Below are 14,895 nucleotides of genomic sequence, written 5' to 3' on the forward strand. Positions count from 1 at the left end.
CGGAAAGTTGTCCCTGCCCCTTGTCATAATTTACTTACCCAGTTGCCAATTTGGAATCTACATAGTATTAGTGATTTCAATTTTAAAGCAGCTATAACTTTCTTACTGCTTTGCCGATTTCTTTCAAACTTTCACCATTCTGTTTAATTTATTTTTCTCCTCAACACAACTGTTTAAGACCAAGGCTGGATTCCCCTTTAAATGGGTACTACAGGTTAAAAATAATTTTATTTGAAAAGATGAGTTCTTAGTTGAACAATATTTTGTGAAAACAATTCTATGCATTTAGTCATAAATATGAATTAGGTGTGAATGATGTCATCTTCCACTATTCCTTATTTTGTTACTTGAAAATCAAAATTAATTAGTTCAATCCCCCTTAGTGCATGATCACCATTCCGATTCAATTACTGCTGGATTATGTGAATGTTCTGTTTACTTTTGTTTGACAGTTTGGCATAGTAACAGTGCTTCTTAGCCAAGAAAAGTAAAAGAATATCAGATCTGATAACCTGTCGAATGATAATGTTGATGAAACGCAGCTCCCCCAAGAACCAAAACTGAAAAATGGCTGACAGAATACTTTGTTGGATTTTGAACGCTGTGTTGAAGATAATACCGAATGCAGAGAGGGAGAGAGAGAGAGGGAGGGGGGGGGGGGTAGAATAGTCTAATAAGCCAGGGATGCAAACAAAATATGCTGCAAAAAATGTTGAAGGTGGCAATTTTGGTGCATATTTTTTTCTTTAATGGATTTATTCATTTTAGTCATAGAAATAAAGAAAATATTTTTCTTATTCATATTCTTCTTTTCCTTCTACTTTCTTCTTTCTTATTTTCCTCCTGCTCCCCTTCTGCATGCTTCCTATTCTTCTTTCTCTTTTACTTCCTCCTCTCCTTTCTCCTCTATTTCATTCTCTCTTCTTTTTCTTCCTCCTCTCTTCTTTTCCTCTTTTTTTCTTCTTCTCCTTCCTTCTCTTCTTCCTCTTCTACTTCCTCCTCCCTCTGTCTCCTCTTTTCGGTCTAGTAAATATAACGTCTTTGGTGCCAACACCATTACAGAGCGCACTCTCTAGGTTGAAGGTGCATAGGGGGAGTTTCCCCTCCTGCGCCAATTTGAAGTTTTCGATGTCTCTTCAAAAAAAAAAAAGGTCTCTAATTGAAATGCTGAGATAAAAAAAAACTTGTTTTTGAAAAAAATTATGAGCACCCCATAGGCCCTATGGGAAAAGAATGGAGGAATATGAAATAATTTATCTTCCCGCGAAAAATGCGGAAGCGAAAATGTTTTATAAAAATTAAAAACAGAAGTGGTATAAAATGCCAACCTTGGTTAGATCAGATTCGATAGCAAAAGATTTAGCCACATTACAGTTGCAAAACAGAGTAAAAGACAAGTAGGCCTGTGCAGGGAGGAAATATTCCTTACAGCGAATGGTGTTGATGCCCTGAAATTTCTCTGAAACCTTAACCTGTTCTAATTTGGATATTTTTTTATAGTATATAACTCGATTACGAAGAAAAACGAGCTCAAAATGTCAAAGGGATGATGCAGGCTAGTAAAAGGGATTTTCTTTTCCCATGCACGCGAAGGACGGAACCCACGACGGAAACCTCTGATTTATTTTTGGTTGGAAAAAAAAATTGTTTAATTTTGTTCGTATTAAACGCTTCCTTTTGTATGACTTCGTAGCTTCAGAAATATAATTTCAAATTAATGGCACAAAACAAGACAGGAGATGGATGTGCAGCGATCATGGCGATGTAGAATAAAGTTTCGTTGTATATGATTTTGCATATGGCATGGCGTGAATTGCCACAGTGCTTGCTGAAAGCACAAATAGCTTAGGCGGTTTCGGGTAGTGGCGGTAGAGTTAACCATCTTTGACCAGAAGAGCGAAAATTTGGTGTCAATGTAAGCAAAACTTACTTCTCATATTTCAAACCAATGTATACTTTATAATTTATGGCAATAATATTCACGAGTCCCATATCCGGGGAGAGGAAAACGGAGTAGAAAAGGGTGTGGGATTAACTAACGGGCATGATTTTTGCCGCGCGGAGCGCGGAAGCAAATTTTTGTTTGGGGGAGAGAAGAACTTCTCGTTTAGGTTTTATTCTTTTGACAAAAATAAGGAGGAAATAATAAAGCTGTACCCTCTTTCCCCCTCCGCTTTTTTGCTTCTCCCTTTTCCTTTTTTGGGGGGAGGGGTGGGGGCGACCGCCCCTAGCTTCTCGCCTCCCTGCTCAAGAAATGCATTTTGTATTGACGGTTTTTTTTATTTCCGCAATTTTGGTCCTACATGTGCAAGTACCTGGGCGCCATGCGGGCGCCATGCAGCAGGAGGTAAAAGTAATCAAGTGGCGCGGTCGAAAATTTTCATCAGTGCATGAATAATATGTTGTGAGATGAATAATGATTTATATGAATTTTTAAATGAGGAGTTGCATGACAAATAATTTGTCAAAAATATAAAATTAAATATGTGCTTCCGGCTTACCGACTTACAAGAAAGTTTTTTCACACACGCCATGTTATCATTGGCGGTGGAAGCCAAAAATTTTAGGAGGGGACAACAAAAAAAATTTTGACAAGCAAAATAAAAAAATAAAAAAAAAGGTTCTCAACCAAAAATTTTAGGGGGGACGTAGGAAAATAAATTGACAAGTAAGCAAAAAAAAAAGTCATCGGTCATCGACAACAAATTTAGGATTTAGGGGGGGACCGTCCCCTCCTCAAATTTAGGGGGGACACGTCCCCCCGCTTCCGCCGCCTATATTGCCATACGAATGCATGTTATGTATGTGTAACCCAAATTTGGGAGGCTCGTTACATTACTGATGTTACGCCTATAATATTGATGGAACAGAGTAATATTTTATTAGTAAAAAATTGATAATTAAAATTTGCAATTGACTGCAAATAATTTTCCTAAAACACCCCTATAAGATTCCACAGACAAAAGAGCGTGATGCGTGTTTATAAGTCAGGAAAATCCATAGAGATATATACTATTAGAATCTCTCTATTGGAAAATCAGACATGAACAGGAACTTCATTTTTTAAGATCCAGTATTCCATCATCTGCAGGCCTACAGGAACTTCATTGTAAAGATCCACAATGATTCCCTACTGTATCGTCCGCGGTTCCATGGTGTAATGGTTAGCACTCTGGACTTTGAATCCAGCGATCCGAGTTCAAGTCTCGGTGGGACCTCTTTTCTTTACAAATGACCCTTTTTCATAGTTCCTTATTTTTCTCCCAACAGTTCGAATGCAAGGTCAATAAGTAGAATTTAGGACAATACTTATAATCTTGATTTCATTATTTTGTTCACCTATCGACCCCCGCAAAATTTTCCCTTATATCACATTGCCATACCAATGATTGACTGCATACTTTTCGTTTCCCATGTTATACCTCTTTAAACCAATCGACGTAATGGGACAGACGTATTAGTGCATTATTTCTGTTATCATTTTCCGATATGCAAACGTCATGTCAGGGCACGCCCAACTTACTCGTTTTTATTTCATTCTATTTCCATTTTTTTTTTCATCACTCCGTTTTGTTTTAGTTTGCCGTGTTTATTTCCCCCTCTCTCTTTTCCCTCCTCCTCCTCCTTCGTCCATTTCTTCTTCTTCTTCTTCTTAAATTTGAACTTGAAAACTTCTTCTCCAATCTTTCTCTTCTTCTTCTTTTTGATTTTGAACTTGAAAACTTCTTCTTCTCCAATCTTCCTCTTCTTAATCTTCTTCTTAAACTTGAACTTAAAAACTTCTCCAATCTTACTCTTCTTCTTCTTCTTCTCCAACCTTCCTCTTCTTCTTCTCTTAAACTTGAACTTGAAAACTTCTTCTTCTCCAATCTTCATTTTTTTTCTTCTTAAACTTGAAAACTTCTTCTTCTCCGACCTTCCTCTTCTTCTCTTAAACTAAAACTTGAAAAGTTCTTCTTCTTCAACTTGAAAAGTTCCTCTTCTTCTTCGACCTTCCTCTTCTTCTTCTTAAACTTGAACTTGAAAACTTCTTCTTCTCCAATCTTCCTCTTCTTCTTCTTAAACTTAAACTTGAAAAACTTCTTCTTCTCCAATCTTCTTCTTCTCCGACCTTCCTCTAATTCTTCTTCTTAAAGGAAACACGTTATAGGATTTTCTGAAAAATAAGTAAAATAATTATATACATATTGTTGGCTGTGCGATTATTGCGAGGCCTAATGATCGATATACATTATAACATTAAAAAAAGACAGATCATTTTCTGGGATGCTATTACTCCCTATTACTAGTAGCTAAAATTGACTTATCAATTACAAAGTAAATTTCTTGCAACACCCCTAATATTCAACAGACATTAAGATCGTAATGTGATGCGTGTTTATAAGTCGGAAAAATAAGACATGAACAGGAACTTCAATATTAAGATCCACGCGTACATTATCCCCGGTCCCATGGTGTAATGGTTAGCACTTTGGACTTTGAATCCAGCGATCCGAGTTCAAGTCTCGGTGGGGCCTCTTTTATAAATTATAATTATTTTTACCCTTCTTCACAAAGTTCCTTATTTTTCTCTAGCAGATGTCTATGATATTAATCCTACAAAGGTTGCAAAAAAATCCATTGCAAAACATGTTTTCAATAATAAAAGTTATAATTTTTTTAAAAATAATAATCACTCTTTAGTATCAATTCTCAGGTTAATTTCATTGAAAAAAAAATGGTTTGCAAATATGTTTACCAACCCAAAGTTTTTTTGTAGGAATATTATTTTGTTACACGACGATAGAGGGCGACAGAAAATTGTCTAATTTTTATCTACACCGAAATGGTGCGCTTTTCAAATTACCTTGTGAATCCGGGTTCCTTAACTTGCACAAATGAGAACTTTTCACACGTTGTCAGCGGGAAAATGCCGACTATTTAAGCGAATCGATCCCTTTTCTTCGTTATGATACCTTCTATACATCTATAAACTGTAGATGAAGCGAAGTTTTACCTGGATTCTGATTGCCGATTGCATGTAATTGACTCTTCCTCATCCTTGTGCCCCACCTGTTAAAATTGATGTAAGTATTTCTACTGCACATATAAATCATTGTGATGTGACTGTTGAGCACTCTAGGCGACACCGCAATACTTACCCGTGTTAAGAAACTGGGACTCCACTCACGCGCATTTGGGCCGCCCTAGCTTAGAACTAAGCTTTGTTTAACTAAAAAATGAATATTCTTATGATTCAATAAATGTTAATGAATACATTAGTACTGTTAGATTAGTACTCACCGGTTCTTTTCTTGAATTTTCTGCCAATTTCCCGCGCTTCTTTCTGGCTACAATTCCGCATTAATTTTTGTCGCCATAGGCATAGACAGCTATTCATGCAACTTTATTTATAAATGGAGCGCCCCTTACGAGAGTTGTTAATGCCGCGGAGAAATCGTTAGGCATTTTGGCCTGTGATCAAGGCGTAGCTGTTCTATTTTTTTTATATGTGTGAGATCGAAATCACAGCGAGTAAACACTCTTCCATATGGAAGAGTGTATACTCGCTGTGATATGATCCCGATAGGGAGGCGCAACACCCCCACCCACATGGGCGCAAATCCCAGGGCAGGGGGACATGTCCCCCTCACCAAAAAATAGTAGGGGGCAATGTCCCCCTACTATTTTTGGTCATTTCATTAAAAATCGAAATAAAACATGTATTTTGGAAGAGACGATCTTACTTTTGGGATGCCCCCCTCTTTTTTTTTGCTTGTCAAATTTCTTTTGGTCAAGATGACCTTCTTTAGGGGGTGATAAACCCTCTTTTTTTTTTTTTTTTTTTTTGCTTGTCAAATTTTCCAGCCCCTGGTCCCCTACCTTTGGGGAGAGATTTCCGCCCTTGCAAGTAGACATACTCTTGATATTGTTTGCGAATCTGCACGGGCGTCGGAGGCTGGGGGATGAGGAAAAGCGGTGAGACGAGAACAAAAATAGAAGGGAAAAGAGGACAGAAAAAAAAGTGAAAGAAAGAAAAATTGGCCTTTAAATAGGCAAGGCCTGCATAATAAAAAGACATTCTGGAAAGTTCTTTACAATTCTTGGCTATCCTTAAAGGGAAATAACTAAGAGATGAATGTAATTGCTTTTAATATTCTTTTACAATTATTCTTATATGTAACAAAAGAAATATTTAAAAACTAGTGAGAAATTTGTAACAATATACACTGCACATTAATACCAAAACGAACAGGAAATAATCAATATAAGAAGGAAACCAGAATGTGAAGAATATGCAGGGAATGAAAACAAGAATATCAATTCAAAGTTGACAAAATACTCACATGAAACGGGGGGGGGGGGGGCAAACAACCTGAACCGCATTTCTTAATAAATGATCAAACCAGATCATTCAGAATAAATTAGAATAGTTAATAGGTAATTCGGATGGGAAAGAGGAAGAGATGGGGGAGAAAGTAATAAGGAATATGAGGAAGAAAAAAAAGGAGGAGACAAAAAGGAAGAAAAGAAGACAAAGAAGATGAATACATGTATGAAGGAGAAGCAGAAGAAGAAGAAAGGAGAAAGAGAGAGAAAAAAAAGGAAGAAGAAGTAGAAAGGAGGGGAGGGAGTATGAAAATGGGTAAGGGGTCAAAAAGGAGAAGGAATGAGGAACGAATACAAAAAAAGAGAGAGAGAGAGAAGAGGGTGGGAAGGGAGCGTAAAGAATGAACCTGGAAGACATTGCACATTGTATCACTTTCAAGTACACAGACTTAACATGTTAGCAAGTCTGGGAATACGCAATATTTAAATATAAAAATGTATTAAATGTATGACATCAAAAGACTGCTCGATGATGGGTAATAAACAAACTCAGTGTCTAATGCACTAGAGACTATTATTGCGATTCAAGCACGGGGGGGCCACTTCCATTCACGAGTGGATACCATGCGCGACCACGGGGTCTCGAAAAGCACCCTAAACACGTAATTTCCATATTCTGAAAATGCACCCCTTAACAAGTATTGGCGTGTGAAACCCTACCCTTAACAAGTATTGGAAACAAAACGATACTCTTGGCAAATATTCCCTGAAATGAACCCCTAAACAAGTACAGGAATGTTTTATTGTTACGGGTCCTTCGGTCGTCGGCTTTACCTTATTTGGTTTAGTACGACCCCACTTTCTACATCTCGCGCAAATCAGACTCTAAACACGAAGTGTTGGGGCAAAAGGACATCCTTTATAAAACATTTTAATTTTGTTTTATCATCCCCGCAAATTCGACCCTAAACACGTAATTTTCCTAGCGAAATAGATACCCTTTTTTCATTATTTTTGTGTTCTTGACACCCTTATCACGTTACGTACGTAACGTGCCCTATCGTGAAAAGGACATCCTTTTTACGTGTTTTTTTGGTCGCGCATGGTATCCACTCGTCAATGTAAGTGCCCCCCCCCCCCCCCGGGATTGAAGGTTGTACAGACACCAGGGGATAAAACTCTGTACCTTTTTGTTTTATACATTGGCAAGGGAAATTGTTTTCTGTTCCTAAAATCATACTTACACTCTTTCTTTGATGGAAGGAGGTTATTCAAGATATGATCTGTCTTTTGCGATTGGAGGAATAGCTTTTCACGCATGATTTTCCTCCGGTCGGATAACAATTCTAAGTTTAATTCTTTGAGTGCCTCAGTATACGATAATTGTGGGTTGATTATACGCATTGCTCGTTTTTGTACATATTCTAGTAATTGTGATTGTTCGTTTGTTAACCCCCCATGAAATACTTGGCAAGCATACTTCAGGTTAATGTGAGTACCATTGTTTTTGTTGTTATACATGTACTTTTATTGCATTGTTGGAATAAGTTTAATCATTCCTGCCAAGAATTTGTGAAGGTAACCATCGGCAGTGGGCATTGGCAGGAATTTCTAGGCGCGTGAGTGGCATCCCTAATTTGATTTGAATTTATTTTTCTTCTACATAACAATATAATATAACATAGATATAACAAACATATATTGACAATAAATCAGGTATAAATCATTTAGCATAAAATTAATAGCAGAAGATGGATTGCCATAGTAAGCAAAAAATGCTTGAAAAATATGACAAACCGAAACATATACATGTATATTAATCATATAATCATATTATGAGCAGAATGGATAATAACAAATTATTAAAGTATCAATTAAGTATGATATAAAAAAAGAGAAGAACAAAATCTAATAAGCCAAAACTTGCTATAATTTATATAATCAAGTATAAAAAAAAACAATGATAATGAGAAATGGTTTGGAGTGAGATAAATATTGTACAAATGGGAAGCGCTTTCTTTTGCAATAAGTGAATAGAATTTATTTTTGTTTTGTTTTTGTGGCCCATACTAGATTGCTATATGTTATATACGGTAAAATCAATGAATTATAAAGCAACGCAAATGTTTTGCAAGGAATACATTTCTTTCATTTAGACAGTATACCAACATGTTAGAAGAAAGTAGAAAGATAGAAAAAAGGAAGGAAGGAAGAAAGAATGAACTTAATGAAGGAAAGAATTTCAGTCAAGTTAGTTCAACTTGATTGAAGTTTGTTGCAGCAACTTGATTTTGCAACCAATGCTGTTTAATCATATTCAGAAATGTAAAAATAAAAAAATATTAGCATTTGCCCCCCCCCCCCCCCCCGCCCCCCTAAAATAATAAGAACTTCTTACAAGGTCCTCCTTTAAATGTGTTTTAATTGTTTCTATCTGTGATATCCGTCCATGATGAAAAATATTTTGATTTTTCTTTGATTTATTGGTTTAGAATTTGATATGCTTGACAAGCATGTAGAAACTGACAGACCTGAGTGTTACCCCAGTGTTACTGGCAATAACGATATTTGGTCAGTGTTAAGTTTTTAATAAAAATGTACCAATATTTTCAAAATCCCATATTTATCATCTCTGTCCGTGATATAAAATGTTTAATCTGTTAATGGAAACACTAAGGAACCTTGCTCATCTTATTCCTAATTTGTTGTAAGCCTTCAAACTTTGAAAATCTAAGAAGTTTCCATCCGTGATGAATGCATTCACACGTTAATTGATACCAATATATCATATTTTCAGACCTTGCTGTGAACTGAAGTAGCAATGTAGCATGCAATACTTCAAGGATCATTGCTTATTGACCAATTTCACAATGATTGACTTTTTGTACATTGGTGCAATTAGATTCATTTTTCGTGTCTTGGACGTGGTGTCGCTAACTTGTTTCTTTTTAATAAATTTATATATATTGGCTGGTTTGCCCTAACTAGGAAGAAAACAACTTTTTGTTGGGGGTGGACTTGTTGTGCTTTAAGTATTTGCAAGGGTTTTTTCAAGCTCCGTCAGAGCATCTTGAGTGTTTGCTTGATCAGGGCATTTGCTTCCTGTGTATATGTCTGAGACAGAACCCAAAGGTTTACAGTAGCCTACATATACATGTTTTCTTCCTAGTAAGTGCAAACTGAATGCCAAATATGGAAATTTATTAATTAGAAACAAGTTAAAGGAAAAGTTTGACACCACTTCTAAGGAAAAGATGTTGAAGGAGAGTATTTTGCACTGCCACACTTTTTTCCTTGGATTCCCACTTTTGCTCTGCGAGCCATGTTAGCACCATCATGACATCGCTTTTTGAAGGCAAGAAAAAGGTTTAAACACATGCAAAGGCTTATGCATACAAAATAAAGCAACTGCCAAGGCATGATCTTTTGCTTGGCTAGCGATTGCTTGTGCTTGTGGCAATTGCTACTTTTTACACATCCATCCCATTGTAAAGACTGGTGACTGGTTTTTGGCCTCACCTATAGTTGTTTACCCATTCAAGACATTTTTTCTTCTGTTTTTGTATACACCAGCAGTTGGCCAAGTCCAAGGAGATGGAGGATATACTAAGATTTGGAGCTTACAGGGCCATCATGGACGATGACCAATCATCATGCGTTGAGTCATGCATAGAGTCATGCGTAACTTTACGAACAGCTTCATGAAACACCAACCTGAATAATCTTTCAACCAGTCACAGTTGGACAGCGATGACCAAGAAGGAGATAGAGGATTAAGAAAAGAAGCTTACGTGCCATCATGGACAGTGACAACCAATCATCACAGTTCTACGCTGAAGCCAAGCACAAGCCTGGAAGGGATCATCTTTTGCAAAAGTGAGTTGGTTAGTATGCTTTCAATAGGTATCCTGTTATCTGTATTCCAACCTTTCTTGCTCAGGGACCACTTTGACTCTCAGATATTTTTTTCGAGGCCCAGCTACCCAAATTTGAAGAAAACGTTCATTTTGATGTGAAAATGTTTCGTGAAATTATGTTTTCTGGAAACATGGCAGGGATTTTAAAGAAAAAAAATGCAGAGACACCTCCATATCTGCCTCTCTTTCATAGCTCTTTATTTTTGGTGAGTGATGATGTTTTCTTGTTAATAAAATAGTTGTCCTCTTTAAAAGGTCTCATAATTTATGGCAAAGATTTGGGTTTTTGGTGACATTTTATACAATTGTATAGTATGGCATTATGAAGATAATTCTGAATACCTCATGTATAGGCTAATGCAGATGAAAATGGAATCAATGATATTTGAATTAAATGTTACATCATGTATAGGCTAATGCAGATTAAAATGGAATCAATGATATTTGAATTAAATGTAGATAAATGTAAGAATTGATGTTGAAATACATGTAGATATAACCTTTATCTTTTTCAAGCATGGTTTAATAATACATTTTTTTGTTCTCTCTGGCAGGGAAGCTCAAAAGAGATTCTGATCACACCAAATGACCCAGGTCAAGGTGGATGATCTTAGTTCTAGTTTTAAGGAGAGCAAAGAGAATGGACATTGAGCTAGAAACAGGCAAGGTGAGTCATGAATATTCGGGTTGATGTTTCTTGACAATTTTTTTTTCTTTCATCTGGTAGAGCTTTATGAGGTTCACCAAATTTCTACACAGAATTTTGAAATTTTGACTAGAACAATTTTTATGCTTATTTATGCAAAATTAATTTATTCATATTTTTAAAAATTCACATAAAATGCTTTTTCTTCTTTGATTGTTGACCGATCTTGATTTTTTTTTCTTCCACCTGGTAGAACTTCATGAAGTTCACCAAACTTCTACACAGAATTTTGAAGTTTTTAGTAGAAAATTATTTATGCTAGTTCATGCAAAATTTATTCATAAATCACAAAAAATGTTTTTCTTCTTCCTTTGTTGATCAATTTAAATTTTGTTTGCTTTATATGATAGCTCAAGGTTGTGATACAAAATTTCAACACCGAATTTTGAAATTCATTAAATATGCTAATTCATTCATATATTTGCAAAACTCACAAAAATTACTTTATTTGTTGATTGATTTTGATTATTTTTGTTCCATCTGAGAGCTACATGAGGTTCACCAAGGTTCTACACAGAGTTAAGAAATTTTGACTAGAAAGTTATTAATACTTGATTTATATAAAATTTATTCATATATCGCAAGAAAGGTGTCATTTCTTCATCAATTTCAATTCTATATCCTCACGTTATGTCTTCAATATAATTCACTACAGTGTCAACTGAGCTGAAATTAAGGTTGTGTTAATTTTCGTTGATGTGCTAGTTTCTAAATGCCTCTGTTTCATATAATCCAGAGGATAAAATTTATGCAATTTTGACATTATTCATCTCAAGTAGGACTTTATTATCGATATTCCTGATTACTGTACACAGGCCAATTGCTTTGGAGGCATGGATGAGGTCCTTGACATGACCTCTGATGAAAGCCTCAGACTAACACCACCACACGAAGACTAAAGAAAAGAGAGAGCCCTCACAGAGACCACCAAAGAAACAGATGCCCTCTGGATGGACTCGTCTGCAATGCTTCTGAGTGGAGAAGGGATTGCTGACATTTGGGTAAGATGTGTTCTAGAACTGAGACATGGAGAAAGAGATGTTTGGGAATATATAAAGGGAATTCACAACTTTGAAATAATTGATAAATACCCCAGGTGTCTTAGAAACGGGGAACAATGTATTTTTCTTTCAAACTTTAAAACAATTATTGTTTGCATTTTCTGTTGTATTATTCAAAACAATTGAATTTGATGTTAAAAAAAAATTCATAGTACTTGAAATTCACAATTCCACTTTTTTATGGAATTGTAGTTGATTACCTTGTGGTAGTATTTTTTTGTCTCGCCCACCAGAGGTGAAGACCTAGGGATCCAAATGTCGTCCGTTGTCTGTCGTCCGTCCGTCACAAATCTAATGACACATAACTCCACAACCGTATGTTGCTTTTTCAACCAAACTTCGATGGTAGATGGACTTAGGGGACTGCATGTTATGCTGCAGTCGGAGGTCACATGGTAAAGTCAAAGGTCATTTTCAGGTCAACGTAAAAGTTTACATGCAAGACTCTCTTAGAATGATAATAATACATATTAAAGATTTATATAGCACACTTTCCATATGCATTAGATGCTCAAGGCACTTCAGAGCAGAACAACAAAAACTATTACCATATAATACATGTCTGAACAATAAGTCAATGTCTATCAAAAAACGCTTTTACACAGGTATGTTTTCAGGTTGCCCGTGAAGGTGGTCACTGAAGTCTGGGTTTTTAAGCTGTGTGGGACTGAATTCCACAGGCTAGGTCCTGCATGAGCAAAGGCCCTGTTCCCGCATGATTTCTTAGCAACTGGAATTTGTAAGAGATTAGATGATGAGGATCGTAAATTTCTTGAGGGTTGGTAATGATGCATCAAAGACCTATTGTAACTGGGGGAAGTTCCATTGACTGTATGAAAAATCAAAAGAAAGATTTTAAAGACTACGCATTCCTTCAGGGGCAACCAATGAAGAGTTTTCAATATAGGGGTGATGTGGCTGCGCTTGCTAGGTAGAGTTACAATACGCGCAGCTGCATTTTGCAACTTTTGAAATTTTCCAAGTTGAGAGTCTGATAAGTTGTAAAGGAGGCTATTACCAAAATCGAATCGTGAAGAAATGAGTGAATGTACCAGTTTCTCTGTTGCTGAGCGAGTGAGATATTTTCTTATGAAGCCAATATTGCCCAATTGATAACAAACTGATCTGCAAATGTTTGTAATCTGGTTGGACTTGGGGGGACCTGCGTGTGATGCTGCAGTCGGAGGTCACATGGTTAGGTCAAAGGTCATTTTCAGGTCAACATTAAATTTTCCGTGCAAGGCTCTTATGACAAGTGTTATTCCATCCCAGTCATTTCACAATAAAGTTTCGATACAATTCTCTTGCGTGCCCTCGCAAATCACAATATTTCTGGTTAGTTTCATAAGTGGGCAAGACACAAAATCGCTTTTGCCTTGTTTTTCCTAAATGAAAGTTATGTCAACTATTGTGTAAAATGTTTCACATGTATGCAGAATTCTTTTTTCCCTTCATTTCTTATTAAGGGACTCATTGATAGTACAAAGCTTAGCCATTGGTCATACTAGTCATCCTCTGAATACTCTGATTTTTGTTTGATTTCTTGCTATAGCCATGTGACAAGGCTGAGAATCCTGGAAGAGAGACGAACGGATTCTGACCTGCCAGTTGCAAAACCTGATGGACCTATCAACAACGAAACAGAGGATAAGGAGACGATGAAGGCTGTGAAAGCACTGGTTCATATTTGCAATTGATCGCAAACTTTTACGTGACACTGCCCAGGGACCTGTTTCATAAAAGACTTGCAGCTGTTGTAACTTTGCCATTATGGCAACTACCATGGAAACCTTGATTGTGATTGGCTGCTGAGCCCTGTTACCATGGTAGTTGCCATTATGGCAAAGTTACAACAGTAGAATTAGTCCTTTATGAAACAGGGCCCTTGTATAAAGCAGCAAACACAATTTCTAGAAGTCAAATTCAGGTTTTTGCCTCACCTCACCTGCATAGCAGGAGGAAGACGTATCACTTTTTCGATGGCGGTAGTGATGGCAGTGTCGATGACAACATATCTTAATCATTGTTAAGATTTTAAATTGCCTTCATTACAGTGCCTATTTTATAAAACTTGGACACAGAAGTACTGAAGGGTCACAGATCATTTAGCATTAGCTTTAGGTCACATGATCAAAGTCAAATGTCATTTAGGGTCAATAAGCTTTGACCTTGTAATATCAATATTAAAAAAAAGACTAAGGTTAAGATATCACTTTTGAAGTTCATTTCAAAATCTCTGTTAATCGATGAATTTAATTTGAGGTCACTGAACGATGTCAAAGGTCAATTTGGAGGTCAACATACTGGTATCAATTTTATAATGGAAGATTAAGATTTTTTATTTTCAATATAATTTTGAAATTTTGAGTGTTTGCTCTGTCAAGCATGGATATAATTTTCATCAGGAAACATAACTTATATGCAAGTATAATGTTAGATTACTGGTTCAAGGTCTCAGGTCATTTCAAATACATGTAAATTCAATCAAATTTAATCCAAGTTGTACAGGATGATTATTTGACATCAGAAATTTCAAAATTGTAAAATATAAATAAAGTCAAGGTCAAAGGTCATTAGGACAGAAAAAATTTGTCAAATGTTTAAAATCTGATTCCATGCAGATTGGATATGAGGAGTGTTGGGTATCAACCATTATGTGTGCTGAAAATTAGGTATTTTGATCAATGTCAAAGGTCATTTAAGTTAAAAATCTATATTTTTCCATCTCTTAAGTAAATGCTCATATCCATTCATTTCCTTATTCCTTGAGGCTTGTATTTAAAAATTTCAAAATCTTTGGGCAAGGCCATTCTGCTATCAGGGGCATTTCTTTATTACAGCACAATTAAGGAAAAAAATACAAAGGGCGGCAAATTGTCCGAAATTTGGTTGTTGAGGCTAG

General features: G+C 36.2%; 1 long non-coding RNA gene and 2 other non-coding genes across 4 annotated transcripts; all 3 read left to right on the forward strand.

Annotated features, from left to right (window-relative positions):
* The first annotated feature begins 3,146 nt into the window (after window positions 1-3,146).
* TRNAQ-UUG lies at window positions 3,147-3,218 on the forward strand. The gene has a single exon. It is a non-coding gene; the product is annotated as a tRNA-Gln (tRNA).
* A 1,227-nt stretch (window positions 3,219-4,445) lies between these two features.
* On the forward strand, window positions 4,446-4,517 carry TRNAQ-UUG. The gene has a single exon. It is a non-coding gene; the product is annotated as a tRNA-Gln (tRNA).
* A 312-nt stretch (window positions 4,518-4,829) lies between these two features.
* Window positions 4,830-14,863, forward strand: LOC121411581. 2 transcript variants are annotated; one of them, XR_005969497.1, is made up of 4 exons: window positions 4,830-5,066; window positions 9,883-10,185; window positions 10,781-10,893; window positions 13,546-14,863. It is a non-coding gene; the product is annotated as an uncharacterized LOC121411581 (long non-coding RNA). The 2 variants fall into 2 exon arrangements; XR_005969498.1 differs by having other exon boundaries at window positions 9,886-10,185.
* Window positions 14,864-14,895: the final 32 nt, after the last annotated feature.

The sequence above is a fragment of the Lytechinus variegatus genome, chromosome 3, assembly GCF_018143015.1.
Source record: "Lytechinus variegatus isolate NC3 chromosome 3, Lvar_3.0, whole genome shotgun sequence".
Classification (NCBI taxonomy): Eukaryota; Metazoa; Echinodermata; class Echinoidea; order Temnopleuroida; family Toxopneustidae; genus Lytechinus; species Lytechinus variegatus.